Source organism: Loxodonta africana, chromosome 8, assembly GCF_030014295.1.
Source record: "Loxodonta africana isolate mLoxAfr1 chromosome 8, mLoxAfr1.hap2, whole genome shotgun sequence".
Lineage (NCBI taxonomy): Eukaryota > Metazoa > Chordata > Mammalia > Proboscidea > Elephantidae > Loxodonta > Loxodonta africana.
In genome coordinates, this window is record NC_087349.1 from 11,285,493 (window position 1) to 11,311,320 (window position 25,828).

General features: G+C 38.6%; 1 protein-coding gene across 6 annotated transcripts in view; it reads right to left on the reverse strand.

Moving 5' to 3' along the window:
* The window catches only part of TRIM24 (tripartite motif containing 24), a 126,442-nt gene that overhangs the window by 99,582 nt on the left and 1,032 nt on the right, over positions 1 to 25,828 (reverse strand). The window lies entirely within an intron of this gene.

Here is a 25,828-nt window from a genome sequence, read left to right on the forward strand (position 1 = left end):
AAAGCTCATCTAATTGTATATATTAAATGTGTAACATACTTATGTCAATCTCATCACAAAGCATAAGTTTTTTTTGTTTTTTAAAGAGAATCTATTCTTCAGAGGCATGCTGACATGTTTAGGGCTGAAGGGTCATGATGTCTGCAACTTATTCTCAAATGGTTCATAAAAGATGATGATAATATTAAGTATACATAAAGACAGAGAAAAAGATCTTGTGACAAAAGGGTTTATAGAAACAAGACCCCTGAGTTCTTACATGTGATCTTTCTGCTTGAAAATCTGTTTGGCTGGATATAAAAATCTCAACTCACTCTCTGTGAAAATCTTCAAATTTTTACTCCACTGTCTTCTAGACTCAAGCGCTGCTGTTGGAGAGTATGATGCTAATCTGACATTCTTTTCATTATATGCAGTCTCGCCCTTTTGTATGGATGCCCGAAGTATTATTTTCTTATTCTTTAAAGTCCTAGAACATATTTCAGTGTTGGCTATTCTGTTTCAATTCTCCCAGGCACATGGTGTGCCCTTTTGATAGAAAGATTCAACCTTCCTTTTAGTTTAGTAACATTTTCTTGGACTATAGCTTTTTTGTTTTCTGTTCTTTTGTTTTGGCCTTTTTTAGGTACTCCTATTATATTCGGTGTATAAAAGCTTGTCACTTTGTCTATGAACCCTTGTTAGCTCTTTCAATGCTTGATTTGTCTTCATTTGTCTCTTTCCATCTTTTGTTCCTTTTATGATACTTTCTATTGTGCATTCATTCAAGATCCATCTAGTTTGTCTTCATTTCTGATATATTTACAATTCATTCCTAAGCTCTGTCACTTTTCTTGTCATGTTCTCCTACAGCACAGCTGTCTCAGTGCTGAACTTTTCTAATTTTGATTTCTGTCCTTTTCTCATAATTTATGCTGTTTTATTTACCCAGCATATCTTATAGAATTAGGCAAATCTGCTGTGAAGGACCTCTTAAAAGCAAAGATGTCACCTTGAAGACTAAGGTGCACCTGACCCAAGCGATGTTTCGTTTTGTTGTACATATGGTCGCTATGAGTCGGAACCGACTGACTGCAACCACCTGTACTCCAGGGCAGGTAGTCCCGGGTTACGAACTGACTTATGTGCAATCTGCAGTTATGGACCAACTACCATAAAGCCTATTACATTAAAAATTCACGGTACATAATTCAATGGTTCATAATAACAAAGAGGTGCTACTTTGCAATGCCCATCAAAACATTATTATTACTGTATTACTACGTTAAAGAAGTTTTAGTGTATCTGGAATTGTTTCTTCAATTTTTTTATGCATAGAAAGGTACACTATATACTATATGCTAAGACAAACATTTGACTAACTGACATTAGATAACGAACCATACCTAACTTTTCCAACTTAAAGACAGACTTAGGAACGGAATTGGTTTGTAATCCAGGGACTGCCACTATTTAATACCTATGCTTACCAATACCCTAAAACGATGCTCCTTGAGGTGGCGGTCTGCAAAAAAATTGTTACCAAGTCCTTAATGAGATAAGGAGTTTGAGCCAGGATGTAAACCAAGTCACTGAGCACACCATTTAGTTCAGCTGACATCTTCATGAACTTGTCCCAGAAAGGAAGCAGTGCATTTGTTTATGCTCTGTGACAAACACTTTATCTCATTTCTTACTAACAGTTTGTGCACTATACTTTAGAGGAGCCTCGCTTCTTCAGAGAAGTGCTGGATAGCATTACAAGAAGCAGACAGGTATCACTATACTGTCATGATCTCTAGTAGCAAACTGGCCTCAACATGTTCTGTAATCACATTACATTTTACTGGTCAACTTCGAAAGTCCTCCACTCTCCACAAGCCTTGTTTCACTCCTCTTTTACCTGCTCACTCTAAGGTGACTTCACTTCCTACTTAAGAGAACTAAATGGGCTCCGAATATGGGAACTCCATCCACTTTGAAGGACAGACAGGCAAACCTGTATCTACTCCCACTCTCACCTTCCCTCCTGTTCACAATAAACAAAATGACTCTCCTATGCAGTCACCAATCTCTCCATCTGTGCCTTGGAATCAACCCTTCTCAAAAGTCCTACACACTCACTTGCAAATTTCTTCTTTTGTATATTCAGTAGCTCACTTGAATGGATTGCTTGCATTTTCATTTAAACCTCTCAACTCCTCAACTCCATTTTCTCCCCAGGTATTGCCTTCTCTCCTCCCCTTCAGAGGTAAACTTCACTACAGAGTTGTCTACACTTTCATCTCCATCTCCCATCCTGACCTCCCACTCAGGGTTCAGTCCACCTCAATCTGGCTTCCACGTATACCTCTACCATGATCAACATGTTACTAAACCTAAATTTTTACAGTCCTCTCTTAGTTGAGCTTGCAGGAGGGGCACGACACTCCTGCCTTTGTTAGCACTTTCTTTCCCTGGCTTCCACGATATTCCATTTTCCTGATTTTCTCCTATTTCTTCTTCTCAGTATTCTTTTTAGGCTCAGCCTCATCTAGAAGTCATTACATGTCAGAATTCCTCAAGACTCCTCCGAGGTGATCTCACTCCACTCTCCTTAGGCTATTTTATCCATGCTGCTTCAATTTTACCTGTTACTGGTTCTTAAAAGGCACATTCCTCCACATTTTACTTATAACAACTCAGTATCTCCACCTGAAATGTCACAGTACCTTCATATTCAACTCATCCAAAACCAAACTTAGGAACTTCAACCCCTAAACCCAGTCCTTTCCAAGGTTCCAAATCTCCATCCCCTGCCCCTATGGCAATTATAGTAGTCTCTCTACCATCAGCAATTCTTCCTGCATTAGTGCAATATGCTCTAAGTAATCTATCTGCATCCCCTCTGCCCCCTCCAATCTGCTATCTACACCACAACCAGAGTGATCCTTACAAAATGCATATATGATCATGGTCCTTTTTGGTTTTACAGCTTCCATTATTCTAAGAATAAAATTCAAATTTTAACAATACTCTCAAGAATTCCAATTCATCCAAAACACTAGGTTGCCTCCAACCAGGGATCTTTCCAAGTGCCATTTTCTCTGCTTCATCTTATTTATACTCTTTTACCTGCTTCTGTTTCCGTTCCCACTCCCCATGCCTGTAACAGGAAGTCTTTCTCATTTAACTTTGCATTTCAGTATTGTTTGAGTTTTTTTTTTTATGAGTTTTTTTTTTTTTTTTTAATATTCCTAACAAATGTGTACAGTTTTTTAATAACTGAAAAACAATCACTGGGAAGAAGGAGCTACTAGTACAGAGTGAAAAAGGGACAAAACCAATTATTTAAGAGGTGAGCAGAAGGAAAGACAAAGAGACCAAAAAGGAATGGTCAGAGAAGTGGAAGGGGAATTTAATACATGCTGGATGGGAAAGCTGAACTGGGAAGATCAGTAAAGCAGGTTAAGGTACATGACAAGCAAGTCAAATTCTAGGAGATTGATGAGGACAGGAAGAAATATAAATCAACAAGTACCAGTACAGAGAGAGAGAGAGACAGATATCCAGGAATCTCGTGTTCTATAGGCTCTCTTCCTGGTTGTGGTTAATGCTGAACGTGGGTAGTCAAGAGACACCAGGGAGCTCATTCACTCATAATCGAAGTACAATAATGCCCTTTGGTAGTCACAATTCCTAACTACGACTGAAAACTACATTTTTTTCTTTTAAATTTACTGTACTATGTACCTATGAAAAAAATAAGAAGGATCTTTGGGGAAGAAAGTAATTTTACAACTTCAAAGAACAGGATATCGGATTTGAAAAAGGTTTGAAAGACTAGATGGACATGTAAAAGCCTGGAGGCAATTCAGCTGAGAGTTACACATTCATAAGCAGCTTTAAACACAGAACTTTTTTGGTAAAATATGTGAACACGCACCTTATATATGTGCTCCTTTATTATGCACATATGCTCCATATAGTATACCCTGTACATAAAAAATCATACATACATACGTCATTTTTAAAGAACAGAATAGAGATGAAATAAATAACCCCTGTCCCCTCCCCCCGAAAAAAAATTGCCATCAAGTAGATTCCAACTTATAGCAGCCCTATAGGACAGAGCGGAACCACCCCATAGAGTTTTCTAGGCTATAATCACCAGAGCCTATTAAATGCCAGCTCTGCCACTCCAGGAAACCCTGGTGGCACAGCGGTTAAGAGCTACAGCTGCAAACCAAAAGGTCAGCAGTTCAAATCCACCAGGCGCTCCTTGGAAACTCTATGGGGCAGCTCTACTCTGTCCTATAGGGTCGTTTTGAGTCAGAATCGACTCGATGGCAATAGGTTTGGTATGGGTTCTGCCACTCTAATGCTGTTGTGCTTGTCAATTAGTATTATCTTTATCACCTCTGAAAATGAGACTTGCAAAATTCAAATGCTAAAGCTGGTAGAAAATTGTAACTCCATCAACTGCATACACCTGATGAAATGAAATCCGTAGACATGAAACACAAAATGGGGTTGCAACGGATCTCCCTGGTAGCTAACCCACACTGAGGGCACAGTCAGGTCCCAGGTGTCTGCCTGTTTGCACCACACTAGGGAAGTCATCAGATATGAGAAGCTCGATTTCTCTGGCCTCAACCCTCTACATTTTTCTAAGCTGAGGAGGAACTAAGCCATCTGCACCCAACCTTGCTTATAGACATGTATGGAATGATCTTTATGGTTGTTAACTGGACCTGGAGATCACTTTTTTTGGATATTGTACATGTACTCTAAATCCTGCATTTTAGGGACTTTCCAGACTGCTGAGCTGAGGGGCTTTTGTGAGCAGCCTCCATAGGGGACTTCCCTACAAACTGAGATTAATGGGGTTTCATACTAGAGGCCTGGTCATGGCCTACCACAATCTTCAATCTTTTGACAGCCATTTTAGTTAAAACCAGGTATTAAATTCCATAAACCTACTTATCCAAGCATATTCAAGGTATGTTACAATTTGGGGGGACGGAGACACAACAGGGTCTGTAGTATAGAAATCCCACTACCTCCAGCTGTGTCCAGTCTGACAGGCTGCACACTGCAAGAGACTGCCTGCCTAAGGGGGCAGATGGGGACAAAAATGCAGCCCACATTCCACTTAAGGCCGCATCCCTCGGTGCTGCTACGTAGGCCAAAAGGGCGCCTTTTTCTAACTCACCCAAAGGGACCACTGCGGCTTGTAGTAGCCCTGACTCCTCCCTCAGGATGTCTCATAAACCATACATGAAATGTAGCCATTTAACAAGATCAAGAGTGGCCAAGACCATCTGTACACCAAGTACTTCTAAAATGTCATTTCTGCAAAGAAGTTCTAACATTCTCTTACCCCAGTTGGTTACGTTTTACCTTGTGATGTGGCACGCATTCCAATTTGGAGGCTTCTGGTCTGGTATGTATTTGAAAATGCAGGAATAAAAACTGAGAAAAGGGCCAAGGTCACAGAAAAAAAATTGAGAGATCTGCGCAGATAGGTGATGGTCTCTAAGAGAAGTTAAAAAGAGAGAAATCTAGAGATCTAAGCACCGAAGTTTGCATATCGCCCACATTTGGGAGTATAAAAAAGCACAACACAATTAAAAAATGGTCTTCTGACATCAGATTTGGGCCAGGGCAGAGTAACTAGAACTAAAACAAGCTTTCTGCCATCAACAACTATATAACTGGAAAAAACATGAGGCAACCGCTCTCAGGCCACGGACAAGAGGCAGTAAAAGACTGATCCCTGAGAGAAGTGAAACTCATGAGGTGAGTCCCCCAAATGTTCTGATTCTCTGACTGGGGACTATTTCCTGACCATGTTGCAGGGAGCTGCAGCCCTAGCAGAACACAGCTGCAGAGCCAGGGATCAGAATTTGGGGCTATGGATGAGTTGGGACATACAGTGTAAAGCAGTGGGAGATGGGAGGTGCACAGAGGAACGGCCCAGTAGTCTATGAAGTGTTTCTCCAGGTCCCTGGCTGAAGGCTACCATACGTGTGCAGGGCGAGACCACAGGACACTTACCAGGGAGCAGCTGCTAAGAGACTGAGGGGAGCACAGGTACTAGAGGTCAAGCAAAAACAATGAGAAAACACATAAAAAGACAGTAGTCTTAAATCTGAGCCCATCAATTATTACTTAAAGTGTAAATGGACCAACAAAAGTAGAAATGGATAGCCTGGATAAAGGAGCAAGACGCAACTACATGGTATCCACAAGAGACAAACTTTAAATATAAAGGCTGAAAGTAAAAGGATGGAAAAAATATATGCCATTCAAACAAAAAGTATAACAAAGCTGGTAGTAGCTATATTAGCATCAGACGAAGAAGACTTCCTGATAAAGCAGTACTAGAAATAAAGAACATTTCATAATGCTACAAAGGGTAGGCAATTCATCAAGAAAACACCTGTGGCAAAAAGCAGCCAGATAAAAGGAATAAAGAGACAAATCCACAGTCATGATTGAAAGTTTTAATACTCCTCTCTGTATAACTGATAGAATAAGTACCAAAAAAGAAAAATTAGTAATATAGATTCATACAACACTACCTAACCAGCTTGACCTAACTAACATTTACAGAACACTACACACAACTCAACAGCACTGGGTTTTTTTTACACACAACTAGCAGATTTTAAATTCATTTCAAATGGACATGGAACGTTCACCAAAACAGACCATATGCCAGGCCACGAAACTCAATAAATTTCAAAACATTTAAACCTTCTGACTACGATGAAATAATATATCTAGAAAATTCCACAGATATAAGTTAACACACTGCTAAATAACTCATTGGTCACAGAAAAATCACGAGAGAAATTTTAAAATATTCTGAACAGAATGTTAATAAAAAGACAACATCAAAATTTGTATGAGCCAGCTAACACAATACTTAAAGGAAAACTATGCTTATAAAGCAGAGACAAACATGAAATAAAATTAACAAAGCCAAAAGTTGGTTGAGAGGCTCCTAGTAACAGTAACTGAGAAAAAGAAAAAACATGGATTATCAACAATGAAACAAAAGAGGGGACATCGTTACAGGCCCTAAAGACATTAAAATATAATAAGGGAATATTGTGAACAAATTTATGTCAATAAATTGACAATCCAGATGAAATGGATAAATTTCTTGGAAAAATTTCCTAAAATTAGAATTCAAAAACCTATAATCAAACCTATTGCCATCGAGTCGATTCCAACTCATAGCGACCCTACAAGGGCAGAGTAGAACTGTCCCATATGGTTTCCAAGGAATGCCTGGTGGGCTTGAACTGCCTACCTTTTTTTTTTTTGGTTAGCAGCATGGCTCTTAACCACTACGCCACCAGGGTTTTCTGAACTCAAAAAGAAGAAGAAAATTTGAATAGCCTATATTTAGTAAAAGCAATAAATATCTAATTAAAAAAAAAAAAAAACTTCCTCTAAAGAAAACTTCAAGCTCAGATAGATTCACTGATGAATTATGTCAAATACTTAAGAAATAATACTATTTTTACAAAAACTCTTTCAGAAAACAGAGGTAGAAGGAATCCTTCACACCAGATTTTGAGGCCAGTTAGGTAGGATGGCCGTGAGTCAGAAAGACTCCAAGTCAACTAACAATATTGCTTTGATACCAAAATCAGACAGATACAAGAAAGAAAATTCTATGACCAACAACCCTTATGAAGATTAAAAAAAAAAAACTTCAAATATTAACTAATCAGAAAATATATGAAAAGGTTAATACATCATGACCAACTTACCCACTGCCATCAAGCTGATTCCAACTCAGAGGAAGCCCACAGGGTTTTCCAAAGCTGTAAATCTCTACAGAAGCAGACTGCCACACCTTTCTCTGGCAGAGCCACTGGTGGTTGTGATCCACTGACCTTTTGATTAGCAGTCCATCACTTTAATTACTATGCTACCAGGGCTCCTACATTATGACCTAGTGGGGTATATCTCAAGAATTGGTTTAACATCTTATAAACCATATGTGAACAAGTACTATCAACCAAAGTAACTGACCATATTAACAACATCAAGGGAAAAACCTGTACGATTACTCAATAGGTAAAGAAACATTTGACAAAATTCATCACCCATTCATGATTAAAAACTTTGGCATACTAGGAATAGAAGAGGACTTCCTCAATTTGATAATAAGCATGTATTAAAAAAACAACAGCTCTAACATATTATGGGTGAACTATCAAATGGTGTCCTCTTAAAACCCTGAACAAAGCAAGGACGTCCTCTCAGTCAATACTGAAATTCAACTTCTACTCAGTATTGTAGTAAAGTCATAGCTAGTGCAATAAAGTAAGAAAAAGACATACGTTATAAAGAACAGAAAGAAGTAAACCTATCTGTAGGCAACATTACGTCTACACAGAAAATCCTAAGAAATTAAAAAAAAAAAAACCTACTGGAGTCAATAATTGGATTTAGAAAGGAAATGGGATACAATCAATACACAAAAAACAACTGTATTTCAATAAACTAGCAGCAGATAATTGGAAATTACATTTCAAAAATACTGTTTACAACTAATATCATAAAACATTTAAGAACAAATTTCACAAAAGATGTAAAAGATCTCTATACTGAAAACCAAAAACCAGTGCAGAGAAATTAAACATCAAATGAGAGATATAACATGCTCATGGACTGGAAGACTCAATACTGTTAAGATCATCTCTCCAATTGGTCTCTAGAATCAACATAGCCCCAATCAAAATCCTAGCAGGCTTTTTTTATAGAAACTAAAATACTGACTCTAAAATATATGAAGAAACATAAATGACTTCAATGAATCAAAACAATTCTTAAAAATAACAAAACTGGAGGACTTTTGTTATCCAATTTGCAGGTGAACAGTTAGTACATAAACCAATAGAGCAGAAAAGAGAGTACAGAAATAGAACCATACATATATGGTCAATTGATCTTTTTTTTTTCCCACAAAAATACCATAGTAATACAATGGAAAAAGCACCCTTTTCAATAAATCATGCTTTAACCTATGGTTTTTTTTAAAACGAACCTCAATTGCTACCCCCCACAAAAAAATTACTCAAAATGGATTACAGATGTAAACATATGTTAAAACTATAAAACACCAGAAGATAGGAGAATCTTAATTAACTTGGTTAATCAAAGGTTTCTCAGATAAAACAAAAAAATCACTAACCATAAAAGAAAAAAATTGATAAACTGGACTTGATCAAAATGAAAAACTTCAGCTATTCAAAAGACACCACTAAGAAAACAAGCAGACAAGCCAGAGTGGGAGAAAATATTTGCAATCCATGTACCTGGCAAAGAATAGATAAGAATTTTTACTTCTCAATAAAAGGTTAAATGACCTAGCTTTTTAAAAATTTGTAAAAAAAAAAAAAAAAAACTTGAATTGAAATTTTACCTAAAAAGATATGAGAGTGGCCAACAAGAACAGGAAAAGATGCTCATCGTTATTCACTAGAGAAATTAAAATTAAAACCATTAAGTATCACTTCACACCTACCAGAACGGCTAAAATTTAAAAGACTGACAATATCCAGAGTTGGAAAGCATGCCAACTGGGACTCTCATACATCGCTGGTTGGAGTATAAAACAGTACAAGTATAAACATACATTTTTCATACAAATAAGATATTTCAATTCTAATTATCTACCCCCACCCCCCCCCAAAAAAACCCGTTGCTGTTGAGTCCATTCTGACTCATAGCAACCCTATAGGGTTTCCCAGGAGCAGCTAGTGGATTTGAACTGCCGACCTTTTGGGTTAGCAGCCAAGCTCTTAACCACTACGCTACCAGAAACATATCAACACAAAAACTTGTCTACAAACATTCACAACAGGTCTATAAATCATAGGCCCAAAGAGAAACAATATTAATTTCTACTAACAGCTGAATGGATAAACTATGTATAGAATTGATACAGACAATATGAATCTATCTTAAAAACCGTACGCTGCGCATAAGACGCCAGATACAAACAGCACAAGACGTGCTATTCCATTTCTATGAAGTTCTGAAACAGGCATCAGATCTGGTTGCAGGGAGAGAGGAAGACTGTCTACAAAAGGAGCACAGAACTTTTAGGGGTGATGGAAATGGTCTATGTCTTAATTAGGATAGTGGTTACACGGTTGTATGCATCTATCAAAACTCATTGAATCATACACTTAATATGTATGTACATTATTGTATGTAAAGTACACCTCAATAACGTTGATTTAAAATTCTGAAATGGTTGCATAATACTTTCATATACCATCAGTCTTTTTTACTCTATTAAATTAAACAGACATTGGGAGACAGAGATACGTCTTATACGTCCCCATTTTTCCATAATAAAACCAAAACCCACTGTTGTCGAGTCGATTCTGACTCATCTCGACCCTACAGCACAGAGTAGAACTGCCCCTAGGGTTTTCAAGGAGCAGCTGGTAGATTTGAACTGCCAACCTTCTGGCTAGCGGCCAAACTCCTAACCACTATGCCGCTAGGGCTCCTAAATTTATGTTTATATAGTAAGTAAATTTACTAACTTGACTGTGAAGAGAAATGTCAAATTTGAATAAGAAAATACTATTGATCCTTTGCTTATATCTTGTTCGCATGAGATGATTTAGTTTTCATCAAGAATCAAAATAAGTGGGAAAAAAAAAAATCACCTAATCTCCCGAGACTATGGCCCCAGACACCCTGCTAACTCAGAACTGAAGCCACTCCCAAAGTCCACCTTTAAGAAAAAGATTAGACAGGCCTATAAAACAAACAATAACAACACGTTAAGGAACACGTTCCTTAGTTCAATCACGTATATGAGACCAAATGGGCAACACTTGCCCAACAGCAAAGAAGAGAATGCAGGAAGTCGATTTCGACTCATAGCGACCCTGGGACAGGAAAATTGGACAAATGGACATGGGGAACCCGGGATGGAAAGGCAAAGGGACAGTGCTGATACAATGCAGGGACTACAACCAATGTCACAAAACGATTTGTGTATAAATTTTTGAATAAGAAACTAATTTGTGCTGTAAACTTTCACCTAAGCACAATTAAAAAAGAAAAACCTCCTATATAACAGACCAAACCAGGACTTCAAACCAGTTGAGTCACGGCCAACAAAGCAAAACTGAAACAGACCTGAATTTTTAAAATTTGGGTGAATCGGAACAATAACCAGAATAGGAAAAATTATGAGTTGAAGCCCTGGGATGGGGGACTCAGAAGAGGCAGAGTAAACCCTTTCAGGAGTCTAATGCATGAGACTGATTATTGGCAGGACTGTAGCGACACACATTCAAAGCGTCACAGTCAGCCACCGCACTGTTTCCAAGGCTGCTCAAAATCTGATGGGCAAGAGATCTGGTTCCTATGCAACACCTATGCTGCCCTTGTTTTCTAAGAGGGAGATTGGATTTCTAGCAGAGTTTCAACTGGTAATTTTTCTCATTCCAGTTATCATTCTGGCTCACCCAAATTTTTTAAAAATTCACATCTGTTCTAGTTTTTCTTCCTTAGCCATGACTGAGCTGGGAAGAACCAGTTCAAAGCCCTGGACCAAACAGTCAACAATTACTTTAAAACAAAGACCAGAAATTATGGGGGGCAGGGAAACTAGATTAATGGAAACAGAACAACCGGAACGGAAATAACAAGAACATTCACACATTGTAAAAAAAGGTAACCAATGTAAATGAACAACTTGAGCAGAAAAGCAACTTGAGCAGAAACGCAACTTGAGCAGAAACTGTTTCACTCGAACCTAGACTGCTGTGTAAACCTTCACCAAAAACACAATATTTTAAAAGAAGAAGAAGAAGAAATCAGCTCTGAGAAGAGACAGAGTTAACAATCTTGTAAACTGCCAGTAAAGAAGTCTCAGGAAACTAATAGGTTCTTATATTTTACTCTCCCTGGACAATACTGTGACCCTTTTCAAAAGTATGCTCTCAGTTTTCTTTAAAAAATAGCTCTTACAGTATGCTACTCTTTGGCTCAACAGCAAGTCAATACCACAAGGTATTTCACAGTTTTATAACATTTCTCCAGGATCAGTTTGTCTTCTGACTTAGTAATGTACCTAAAGAAGATCCGTTTTCCTACCCTGACAGAGAACACAACAGAGAACCCCTGAGGGAGCAGGACAGCAGTGGGATGCAGACCTCAAATTCTTGTAAAAAGACCAGACTTAATGAATGGTCTGACTGAGACTAGAAGGACCCCAGAGGTCATGGTCCCCAGACCTTCTGTTAGCCCAAGACAGGAACCATTCCCAAGGCCAACTCTTCAGACAGGGATTGGACTGGACTATGGGATAGAAAATGATACTGGTGAAGAGTGAGCTCCTTGGATCAAGTAGACACATCAGATTTCATGGGCAGCTCCTGTTTGGAGAAGAGATGAGAGGGAAGACAGGGTCAGAAGTAAGCAGAATGGACACAAAATTAGAGACTGGAGGGAAGGAGTGTGCTGTCTCCTTAAACGGAGAGCAACTAGGAGTATATAGCAAGGTGTACATAAGTTTTTGTATGAGAGGCTGACTTGGTTTGTAAACTTCACTTAAAGCACAATAAAATTTTTTTTAAAAACCTAAATGTTCATCAATAGAAAACTTTTTAAATAAATCATACCACACTCATATAACTGAAAACCATGCATCCAAACAAACAACAAAAGAAACTTTTTACATATTGACATGGAATGGCATTCTCTATATCTACTAATTAAAAATAAAACACAGTACAAAAGAGTATGTATAGTATGCTTACATTTGTATAGAAAAAAATGAAAGCTACAGATATGCATTTGCAGCGCTAGGCATAAAAAGCTCTGGAAAAACAATTTTCACTGTACACCTTTTTGTAACTTCTTAATTTAAGACTATGTGAATCTAGTATTTATCTTAAAATAATTTATTAAAAAAAATACCTTCGAGTCAGGGGGGCCAGGATGGTGGAGTAGACAGACGCTTCCGGCGAGCCCTCTTACAACAAAGACCAGAAAAAACAAGTGAAACGAGTATATTTATGACAAGCTAGGAACCCTGAACATCAAAGGAAAGGTTAGAAAACGAACAGAGGGGCAGGGGAAGGAGGAGAGAGCTCAGAAGCGGAGAGGAGTTACTGGACCCGAAACGCTGGAAGCCCTCAGCTACCACTCCCAGGAGCAGCGGCGGTGCACTGGTACTAGTGTTCGGCTGCAGTTTCCCCACGGAGAAGCAGACAGCCACACAGCCCACTCACACCTACAGAACCAGAGAAGAACGGGGCTCTCGACAAAAGCTAAGTACTTGCATATATTTTACGGTGCCCCTCCCCACCAAACCAGCTTCAATGGCTGATTTCCCTGGGCCTGAGATAGGCCCTGTTGACAGTCTAGAGCCATCCTCCCAGCCTTGAAGAAGGAACAAATCTGCAATTGGGGGAAAAGATAATTTGCCAGCTCCACTAATGGGGGAGCTCAGGACAGAAGCAGCTCCTGTCCAGGCATAAACAGTCCATGGACTTTGAGTACCCTTCCCCTCTGCATGCACCCGTGTGGCCCTATTTCAGGAATATAGGCCCTGTTGGCAGACTACAACTGTTTCAGCTGTGCGGTAGAGAGGTGGGTGTTTTATGTTTGACATTGCTTTGCCTATTAAACAGAGTCCTCACCTACCCACAGCAGGGGCCTGAGGCCTTGTGGCTCCACTCAGGTCACCCAGCCACCCACGACAGAGTTCCAAGGATAACTGGTACATCTCAGTCCTTGCAATCAAAAACACTGGCTGCCCGTGATCCTTCTGTAGAACCCACGCACCTCTACACTCTAGGGAACAGGGAAACGCTTTCCTCAGAGACACTTGGGGGACGATTCTCAGCCCTCTGCCTTGTTCAGAGTGCGACACCCTGCTGCAACCAGATACCAGTCCCTACACCAATCACCGCTGCCCCTGTACCACACACTTGATGATCAGCTACCTGGACACCTGAGCTGAATTCATGCAAGAAAAGTGACTGGACTCCTAGACTGATATACCTGGTAACAGCTCTAGCCATCTGGGGACAGGACATCAGAGCTCAAAGGTGAAAATAATCAAGCTAGCTCACTCAAGCAACCCATTTGAGCACATCAAAACAAAACAAAGCAAGAAACGACGACAAAGTAAGCAAACATAAAATAAACTAATACAATAACTTATAGATGGCTCAGAGACAACAGTCAATATCAAGTCACATAAACCTTAAGAATCATGTGGGACTCTACCAAGAGGAATAACCTATGAGTGATTAGAGTACCAAAACAGGGAGGGATAACAGAAAATAGAGAGAAAATTGTTGAACATTTGTTGGCAGAAAACTTCTCTGATATTGTTAGAGAAGATATCTATCCAAGATGCTCATTAAACTCCACATGAGGTAGGTTATAAAAGAAAGCCACCAAGACATATTATAATCAAACTTGCCAAAACCAAAGATAAAGAGAGAATTTTAAGAGCAGTGAGGGATAAAAGTCGCTTACAAAGGAGAGTCAATAAGAACAAGCTCAGACCACTTGGCAGAAATCATGCAGGCAAGAAGGCAGTGCGATGACTTTTACAAAAAACTGAAGGAATAAAAACTGCCAGCCAAGAATCATATATACACCAAAACTGTCTCTCAAATATGAAGGTGAAATTAGGACATTTCCAGATAAACAGACATTTACAGAATTCGTAAAAACCAAACCAAAACTACAAGAAATACTAAAGGGAGTTCTTTGGTTAGAAAAGCAATAATATCAGGTGTCAACCCAAGACTAAAACACTTGGCAGAGCAATCAGAAGTCAACCCAGACAGGGGTATCACAAAAATAAATCAAGGTAAAAAAAAAACACTCAAAACAGGGAAACAGCGATGTTATTATGTAAAACAAGACAACATTAAAACAATAAAGACGGACTAAGAAATGCAGTCAGAGATCTTCCATATGGAGAGGAAGACAAGGCGATACAAAGAAATAAAAGTTAGGCTTAAATTTAGAAAAAGAGGAGTAGATAATAAGGTAACCACAAAGGAGACAAACTATACTAACCCAGTAACCCAGTGCCATACACATCAAAATAAAATACTAGAAAAAAATAGAGACTCAGCAGAAACAAAAACAACAACAACGAATATGAGCAAAGGACAATATATAATCTACTCAGCACAAAAAATTAAGTGGGAAAATGAAACTGTCAACAACACATAAAAAAAGACATCAAAATGACAGCACTAAATTCATACCTACCCATAATTACGCTGAATGTCAATGCACAGACAGTAGCAGAATGGATAAAAAACAAGATCTGTCTACATGCTGCCTACAAGAGACACACCTTAGACTTAGAGGCACAAACTAAAACTCGAAGGAGGAAAAAATATATATCAAGCAAACAACAATCAAAAAAGAGCAAGAGTGGCAATGCTAATTTCTGACTAAAGAGACTTTAAAGTTAAATCCATCATAAAGGATAAGGAAGGACACTAATGATTAAAGGGACAATATACCAAGAAGATATAACCATATTAAATATTTATACACCCAATGACAATGCTGCAAGATACATAAAACAAGCTATCAGCATTGAAAAGCGAGATAGACAGCTCCACAATTACAGTAAAAGACTTAAAGCACACCCCTTTCGGTGAAGGACAGGACATCCAGAAAGCAGCTCAATAAAGACATGGAAGATCTAAATGCCACCATGAACCAACTTGACCTCGTAGACATATACAGAACACTCCACCCAACAGCAACCAAGTATACTTTCTTTTGTAGTGCGCATGGAACATTCTTTAGAATAGACCACATATTAGGTCATAAAGCAAGCCTTAGGAGAATCCAAAACATCGAAATATTACAAAGCATCTTCCCTGACCATATGGCCATAAAAGTGGAAATCAATAACAGAAAAAGCAGAGAAAAGAAATCAAACACTTGGAAACTGACCAATACTCTGCTCAAAACAGACCGGATTATAGAAGACACTAAGGATGGAATTAAGAAATTCACAGAATCCAATGAGAATGAAAACACTTCTTATCAGAACCTTTGGGACACAGCGAAAGCAGTGCTCAGAAGGCAATTTATTTCAATAAATACACACATACAAAAAGAAGAAAGGGCCAAAATCAAAGAATTATCCGTACAACTTGAACAAAAAGAAAGAGAGCAAGATAAGAAACCCTTAGGCACCAGAAGAAAACAAATAATAAAATTTGAGCACAACTAAATGAAATAGAAAACAAAGACAACTGAATTAATATGACCAAAAGCTGGTTCTTCGAAAACAATCAGCAAAATTGATAAACCATTGGTGGAAATGACAAAAGAAAAACAGGAGAGGAAGCAAACAAATAACCTGAATAAGAAATAAGATAGGAGATATTATAACACACCCAAATGAAATTAAAAGATTCATATCAGATTACTGTGAAAAACTGTATTCTAACAAATATGACAACCCAGGAGAAATGGATGAATTTCTGGAAACACACTGCCTACACAAACAGGGTAGAACAACTAAATAGACCCGTAACAAAAGAAGAGATTCAAAAGGTAATCAAAAAACTCCCGACAAAAAAAAAGCCCTGGTCCCGACGGCTTCACTGCAGAGTTCTACCAAACTTGCAGAGAATTACCACCACTACTACTAAAGGTATTTCGGAGCATAGAAAAGGATGGAATACTCCTATACTCATTCTATGAACCCAGCATATCCCTGATACCAAAACCTGGTAAAGACACCACAAAAAAAGAAAATTACAGACCTATAGCCCTCTTGGACTTGGATGCAAAAATCCTCAACAAAATTCTAGCCAAAAGAATTCAACAACCTATCAAAAAAATAATTCACCACGATCAAGTGGGATTTATACCAGGCATGCAGGGATGGGTCAACATTAGAAAAACAATTAATGTAATCCATCACATAAACAAAAGACAAGATGCAATTGATGCAAAAAAGGCATCTGACAAAGTTCTACACCCATTCATGATAAAAAGTCTCAGCAAAATAGGAATAGAAGGAAAATTCCTCAACATAATAAAAGGCATTTATACAAAACAAACAGTCAACATCATCCTAAATGGAGAGAGCCTGAAAGCATTCCCCTTGAGATCAGGAACCAGACAAGGATGCTCTTTATCACCACTCCTATTCAACACTTGCTGGAGGTCCTAGCCAGAGCAATTAGGCTACACAAAGAAATAAGGGGCATCCAGACTGGCAAGGAAGAAGTAAAAGTATCTCTACTTGAAGATGCCATGATCTTATACACAGAAAACCCTAAGGAATCATCAAGAAAACTACTGAAACTAATAGAAGAGTTCAGCAGATTATCAGGATACAAGATAAACATACAAAAATCAGTTGGATTTCTCTACATCAACAAAAAGAACATCCAAGAGGAAATCACCAAATCAATATCATTTACCACAGCTCCCAAGAAGATAAAATACTTAGGAATAAATCTTACCAGAGATGTAAAAGACTTATATAAAGAAAACTACAAAACACTTCTGCAAGAAGCCAAAAGAGACCTACATTAAGTGGAAAAACATACCTTACTCATGGATAGGAAGACTCAACATCATAAAAATGTCTATTGTACCAAAAGCGATCTATAGATGTAATGCAATTCTGATCCAAATCCCAAAGACATTCTTTAATGAGGTGGAGAAACAAATCACCAACTTCATATGGAAGGGAAAGAGGACCCAGATAAATAAAGCATTACTGAAAAAGAACAACAAAATGGGAAGCCTCACTCTACCTTATTTTAGAACCTATTATACTGCCACAGTAGTCAAAACAGCCTGGAACTGGTTCAACAACAGATACATAGACTAATGGAACAGAATTGAGAATCCAGACATAAATCCATCCACATATGAGCAGTTGATATTTGACAAAGGCCCAAAGTCAGTTAAATGGGGAAAAGACAGTCTCTAACAAATGGTGGTGGCATAACTGGATATCCATGTGCAAAAAAATGAAAACAAGACCCATACCTCAGTCCACGCACAAAAACGAGCTCAAAATGGATCAAAGACCTAAATATAAAATCTAAAACGATAAAAATCATGAAGAAAAAATAGGGACAACATCAGGAGCCCTAATGCATGGCATAAACAGTATACAAAACATTACTAACAATCCAGAAGAAAAACTAGCTAACTGGGAGCTCCTAAAAATCAAACACCTATGCTCATCCAAAGACTTCACCAAAAGAATAAAAAGATTACCTACAGACTGGGAAAAAGTTTTTAGCTATGACATTTCCGATAAGCGTCTGATCTCTAAAATCTACATGACACTGCAAAAACTCAACTACAAAAAGACAAATAACCCAATTAAAAAATGGGCAAAAGATATGAACAGACACTTCACTAAAACAGACATTCAGGTAGCTAACAGATACATGAGGAAATGCTCATGATCATTAGCCATTAGAGAAATGCAGAGCAAAACTACAATGAGATTCCATCTCACTTCAACAAGGCTGGCATTAATCCAAAAAACACAAAAAAATAAATGTTGGAGAGGTTGTGGAGAGACTGGAACACTTATACACTGCTGGTGGGAATGTAAAATGGTACAACCACCTTGGAAATCGATTCAGCACTTCCTTAAAAAGCTAAAAATAGAGCTACCATATGATCCAGCAATCCCATTCCTTGGAATACATCCTAGAGAATTAAGCGCCTTTACACGAACAGATATACGCACACCCATGTTCATTGCAGCACTGTTTACAACAGCAAAAAGATGGAAGCAACCAAGGTACCCATCAACAGATGAATGGATAAATAAATTATGGTACATTCACACAATGGAATACTATCCATCAATAAAGAACAATGATGAATCCGTGAAACATTTCATAACATAGAAGAACCTGGAAGGCATCATGCTGAGTGAAATTAGTCAGTTGCAAAAGGACAAATATTGTATAAGACCACTATTATAATAACTGGAGAAATAGTTTAAACAGAGAAGAAAATATTCTTTGATGGTTACAAGAAGGGGGAGGGAGGGAGGGAGGGAGAGGGGTTTTCACCAACTAGATTAAAAAAAAAAAACTAGATAGTAAGAATTATTTTAGGTGAAGGGAAAGACAACACACAATACAGGCGAGGTCAGTACAACTGGACTAAACCAAAAGCAGGGAAGTTTCTTGAATAAACTGCTTCAAAGGCCAGTGTAGCAGGGGCGGGGGTTTGAGGACCATGGTTTCAGGGGACATCTAAGTCAGTTGGCATAATAAAATCTATTAAGAAAACATTCTGCATCCCACTTTGGAGAGTTGCATCTGGGGTCTTAAACACTAGCAAGCCATCATCTAAGATGCATCAATTGGTCTCAACCCACCTGGATCAAAGGATAATAAAGAACACCTGGGACACAAGGTAAATATGAGCCCAGGAGACAAAAAGGGCCACATAAACCAGAGACTACATCAGCCCGAGACCAGAAGAACTAGATGGTGCCTGGCTACAACCGATGACTGCCCTGACTGGGAACACAACAGAGAACACGTGAGGGGGTAGGAGAGCAGTGGGATGCAGACTGACCCCAAATTCTCATGAGATCAGACTTAATGGTCTAAGACTATAAAGACCCAGTGGTCATGGCCCCCAGACCTTCTGCTGGTCCATGACAGGAACCATTCCCAAAGGCAACTCTTCAGACAGGGATTGGACTGGACAATAGCATGGAGAGGGATGCTGGTGAGGAGTGAGCCTCTTGGATCAGGTGGACATTTGACACTATGCTGGCATCTCCTGTCTGGAGGGGAGATGAGAGGGTAAAGGGGGTTAGAAGCTGGCAGAATGGACACGAAAAGAGGGAGTGGAGGGAGGGAGTGGCCTGTCTCAGGGGGAGAGCAATTGGGAGTATGTAGCAAAGTGTACAGAAGTTTTTGTGTGAGAGACTGACTTGATTTTTAAACTTTGACTTAAAGCACAATAAAAATTAAAAAAAAAAACCTTCTGCTGATTGAATACATTCATGCATTCCCTTAATAAAATATGGGGGCGGGGGGGTTTGCAAAATATCGGTGGGAAAACTTGAGGTTTAGTTGACTCCTTATAATGAAATATGAGTAAGATGTGCCTTTGACATTTATGTTCTAACTTGTAGAATATATAATAAATTACATGTACAGAAAATTTTAAAAATCTGTTTTCTAAGCTCTTTCCTCTTTTGTGGATTTAACTGCATACTGAGAAAGGGCAGTCTGGCTGCGGTAGTCACCCACCTCTAGCTAATGGATACTCATTCTCATTCTTCCCATGTGTAGCCTTAGAAAAGGTCAGTTTAGACCAATGTTCTCAGGGGGAGCGCTTTGGAATACTTGAAGTTCACTGTTGGCTAGTGTGGTTGTGTGCCAGCATTTATAAATTGTGATACTTTTGTCGTTGTTATATTAGTTTTATTCTAATTCTCCATTTTATACACAGGTAAGGTATTGTACTAATTTTTGTAAATAATATGAGTTAGGATTTATATTCTATGAATCTCGTTTTAGAATAACAAAGCGAGCATCAAAAAGTACTTAATAGAAAGGAAACTATTCTGATACTGTTTTGAGAAGTATCATGTTAAACATTAAATTGTGTCTTAATTTTCTAAAGAATCCTCTTACAATCAATTGTATTTTGGAATATAGTACTGCTTGAGTTAAAGAAGGACACTCTGGTGGCGTAGTGGTTAAATGCTACGGCTGCTAACTAAAGGGTCGGCAGTTTGAATCCACCAGGCGCTCCTTGGAAACTCTACGGGGCAGTTCTACTCTGTCCTATAGGGTCGCTAAGAGTCGGAATCGACTCGACAACACTGGGTTTGGCTTTTTTGGTTCTGAGTTAAAGAAATACTAAGGTTTAATATTATGCTCTAGAATCCCAAAATTACACCAAATCAAGCTCTCTGGGTGGGGAAGAGCCTGGAAATCTAATTTTTTTTTTAACAAGTACAAGGCGATTCTATTAGATCTAAAGTTGAAATCCCTATCTAAATCTAAAAGGGAAGAGTACAAACTGCAACATATGTGGCCTCAAGAAAACCCGTTTTGCTTGGCCCACAGAATGGACTTAGATGTGCGTGTGTGTGTGTGTGTGTGTGTGTGTGTATTCTTAGTTACTTGCCCATATCCAAAACGTTTAACTCCTCACTTACCAACATGTTTAGGTTCCAAAGACCAGGTTATTATGCAAAAATCAGTGTTATGCAAAAATGGATGACTGTATCGGATCAAAAAATGGAAGATGACTACATCATTACATAACTGCCAATTACATCATGACATAACTGCCAATCACATCATGATATAACTGCCAAATCACATCATTACATCACTGCCATGCCACAGCTGGCCCAGCCCAGCTGACACATAACCTTAACCATCACAGCTAGTGTTACTCTTGCCTCAGTGTTTGTTACTGCCAGACATACGTCGTTCATGTACAAAACAGTAACAGATAGTAGATTTTTTACTATTGTCATAAATATGAAATGTCAAATAACAAGACAGTCAACAAGTAAGGTGTCAGTCTACTAGAGAAATTTCACACAAAAATCTGGACTTCGGGCTTCTCATTAAAAAAAAAAAAAAGAAGGCACCTTCAGCACTGGCTCTGAACTCACATGACAATGTGCTGGAGCTAAGTAGTTTGCCTCCCCTTGTCAGTCTTCACCATTCCCTATTATCTTATCTCCAGGCTGACAGTTCACCACCTCAATATGTGCTTAGCTACTCTAAGTATTGTTTGACCCATAATGCCTGTACTCATAAGTTCATTAGGAAAATTAAGGGCAGAGACAACCAAATTGAGAGAGGACTAGACTGGAGCAGGGCCAGTTGCGCGCCCCCCTCCCCCACCAAAGGCCAGGAAAAAGGCGAACAGGACAGAGTGGGATAAACAACCTGATACAACCATAACCCACCTGCTGGAGAGTAGATCAGAACACACAGGCCCTGTGGCGCAAAATGTTCCGGCTAAGGGGTGAAACAAACTTAAATGTTGCAAATAAACCATTAATATAGTTCCTGAAGAACTTCACCGGTACAGACTGTGTGCAAAAGAAGTAAGAATGACCACTGTTTGTTCTTCCTGAGCTCACCGATGGGGGCGATGTGACAAAGGAAACCAGTGCGCCTGTGTCACATTCCATAATGAGTTATGTCAAGGGGAACCAAAAGACTTTCATCTAAAGGGAATCCTGCATGCGCACCTGCATTTGTATAACCCAACTCCTCCTCAGAAATCTCCATGCTTTCCCCCCCCAGAACTTCATGAATAAACATCAAGACCCCTCTTTGTTGAAACTCTTAATTACTTGGCTCTTTAGGCAAGTCAGTGAGATAGTCTAAGGCTCTAGCCCTTATTGTCTCCTTTGGCTAGCTGCTGGCAAAATAAAATAAAACAAAAAACAAAAAAAACCATTACCTTCCGATCTAAATGCTTTCCTTGAACTCTCACTTACAATATAAATACAAAGATATAAAATATTTGGAGACTGCAATTACTTAGAACATTTTGAAAAGTCTGGAAATGGAATTGCAAACTAGTTTCAGAACTGAAGATCAGAGCTTTTATTACTCATGTTCTCATTCATTCAGGCCCAAATGTCATGGCCAAGCACACAATAAATCTTAAGTTTAGAGTTACGCAAAATTCAGATCCTAGTTGGCTACTAGTCTGTTTAACCATTTAAAATATAAACTTTAAAATGTGTCTAAAAGTTAAGAAGTAGTATTTAAGTTTCACCTGTGCTAACTCTCCAACAAGTAGTTTAAAGGATCTGAGATTTTACTCTACTTGCAAGCTAACAAATTAGCATACTACAGTTCCATGGATGCTGGCAGAAGGCACAAGACACTCAAGGGTCAGAGATCAAGCGCAGTTTACTACTTAAAGCAACAGCATAAACCAAAGCACCAGCATTGTTGCACGGATTCTCTGAACCCCAGGTCCTACAGGGCCACGTGAATTGGGGCAATTGATAATACCTGCACATGCAATGACTTGGGTAAAAGAGAAGAACCCGAAGCCTAGAACACCCTAATCTTTTATTGATAAGCATGCCTGCCCTTTGCTCAGGGGAGAGGGGAGAGGGAGAGAGACATTACCTTTAGTATCCTAGAGAGTATGCATGCCTGCCCTTTCCTCACGTGGAAGACAGAAAGCTCTGTCTTCCAAGCTCTTAGAAATCTCTGAATCTACTCTGGCCAAAAGTACTTCCTTTGGCACTCATGGCTACTGGATGCACATAGCAGGAAAGCATCACTGAAAAGGACCATTCCAAATCCTACCCACCACTCACACAGCAGTAAAATTCAACAGAATAGGTCCCTGGCTATATGTCTCCCTAATAAAAAGAACCCTTTCTCAGACTTTGTCCTGTGAGCCCTGTGTGACAACACCCTAAAACTTAAAGCACTTGACGTAACTGAAATGGCCAGCACAGGCCTGAACCAAACTCCATTTTGCTTTAGGCCCCTACTTCTGTCTTTACAAAAATTTTTCACTCCTGTAAAACTTCAACCACTGTAGATTAAGCAATGAAGAAGCAAGAATGTGGTTAGACACACGATAAGAGTGTTCCAGGAAGAGACTGTGAAAACAGTTTTGAAAATGCTTGAGCAGATTGTGGTCAGATTGTTTTCAGAAAATGTTTATAAATGTACATCACAAAGAAGATCAGCTGATAAAAGAGTTGTCTGCACTATATAAAAACCTGCTTTGTCCCGACTCAATGGAGTACTTAGTACTTTCACTTTGTGCTGCCCGGCTCAAACTGTTCTATTCCTTCAATAAAACTCTTTGCTCTTTACAGACTAGTTGACTTTTCTCTTTGACAGCCTTTAATGACTTAAAATTTAAATTCACTCAAGATCACTGTACACCAGAAGTAGGCACTCACTGGAAGTAGACAGCTATCCCAAGACAGCAAAGGAAGTAGATAACGTCACGGCCAGCTTCCATCCGATATCACGAATTGTGACCCAGCTGATTTCTCATACTTCTTCCCAGGATGCGCCTTCATTGCTGTTATGGGTTGTACTGTGTCCCTCAAAAACACATGCTATAAATCCTAAACACTATTCTTGCAGACGTAATCCCATTTGGGATTACGGTTTTGTTATGTTAATAAGGCTAAATTAGAGTAGGGTACGTCTAAAACCTAGCCACTTTTGAGATATAAAAGTGACTACTGTATTTTCACTCAAGTCAACTAGTTACATGTTCTTTGCAGACCATGCACAAGACTGTTTTCATAAATGCACTATACTAAATTTTTTTTTTTTTTCAGCAACGTGCATAAAAATATGGTAGGAACAAAAAGTAAAAAAAGCACAAAGGAGAAAATACATGCCAAGGGGAGACAGCCAAGGAGTGAAGGAATGCCAGGTCTACAGAAAGTCAAAGAGAGTTCCCCTAAGAGGTGATATAGAGAGAGTCTTCTCCTAGAGCCGGTGCCTTGAATTTGGACTTCTAGCAACCTATACTGCGAGAAAATGAATTTCTGTTCTTTAGAACCACCCACTTGTGGTATTTCTGTCACAGCAGCATTAAGAAACAATTGCCTGATCCATTATATTGTTAACTCTATTGTCTTGCTGTATCATATATAATGAATCCCGAACTGACTTCCCTATTAATAATCTTAACATTATTCCAATAACACAGAAAAAATGCTTTGATTATCACAGGGAGTTATCAACTGCAAAACCAAACTGCAAAAAAAAAAAAAAAAACTGCAAAGCAACCATTAAATCCTCTGTCTAAAGCAGTACTAGATCATAGAATAGTTGGAGATTACCTCTCACAGAACACGGTGGTGTATGTTGTGTTACCAACACTTCTTTTTGCACTCACATAAATAACTTTAGTAGAAAAAGAAATAGGAGCAATACAAAAAAATCCAGACTGGCTAAAAAAAGGTGAATCATATTCTAGCCCACTTGATCTTTTCAGTGGATTTAAGTCCATGGGGCCCTTAACTCAGAGGAATCTTAGAAACTCTAAAGAATTACCCTCATTATAGTTCTTGTTACAATCTCCCTAATAAGATGTGTTTGCTAAAAAGTCTTAAATGTTTTTCAACAGTGTCACATTCAACAAATGATTGCCATTCCTCTGTAACAACAAGCATGTAGCAAAGAAGCCACAGATGCTGCGATGTCATACCTAAGTAGAGCAGACAAATTAAAAAAAAAACGACTTGCCTGAGGGTGACTGAGCAACATGTCCATTTGGTCACATCTTCAAGAAACACTCCTGAAGAGATGATCAAAAGGGGGGAGTTGTTACACATTTTTATAGAGGCAAGAATTAAAATGGCTCCCCTGGGTCAAGAACCAAACAAAAATCAAAAAGCCATAAGAAACAACTTTATGCAGAATCTAAATTTAGACAAGTTTTCTTTATCAGCATTAGCTAGCAGGTTAGCAATACTTATCAGCATGAGTTAACAATCATTCAATTAAGAAAAACCAGCTTAGCATTCAGTGAGGAACTTTCCCAAAAGAAAAAAATTAAAATGTGATTAACCAATCAGAGCAAAGAGCAACGTTAACTGTATAAACTCAAGCCCCCTCACCATTTTTAGTTTGGGGTGCTCCCAGTTTGTGAACAGTTTCTTACTCAATAAACCCTGTTAACTTCAATTGACTTGGTGATCAAATTTTTCTTTCCAACATTATTCAAAGTAATTTTTCCAGTTACTTTGTACTTTTTGAAGAGGTGTTCGAGTATTTTCAATATTAAATTTTAAAAACCCTAGAGGCACCGAAAGGTCACAGCCTTGAAA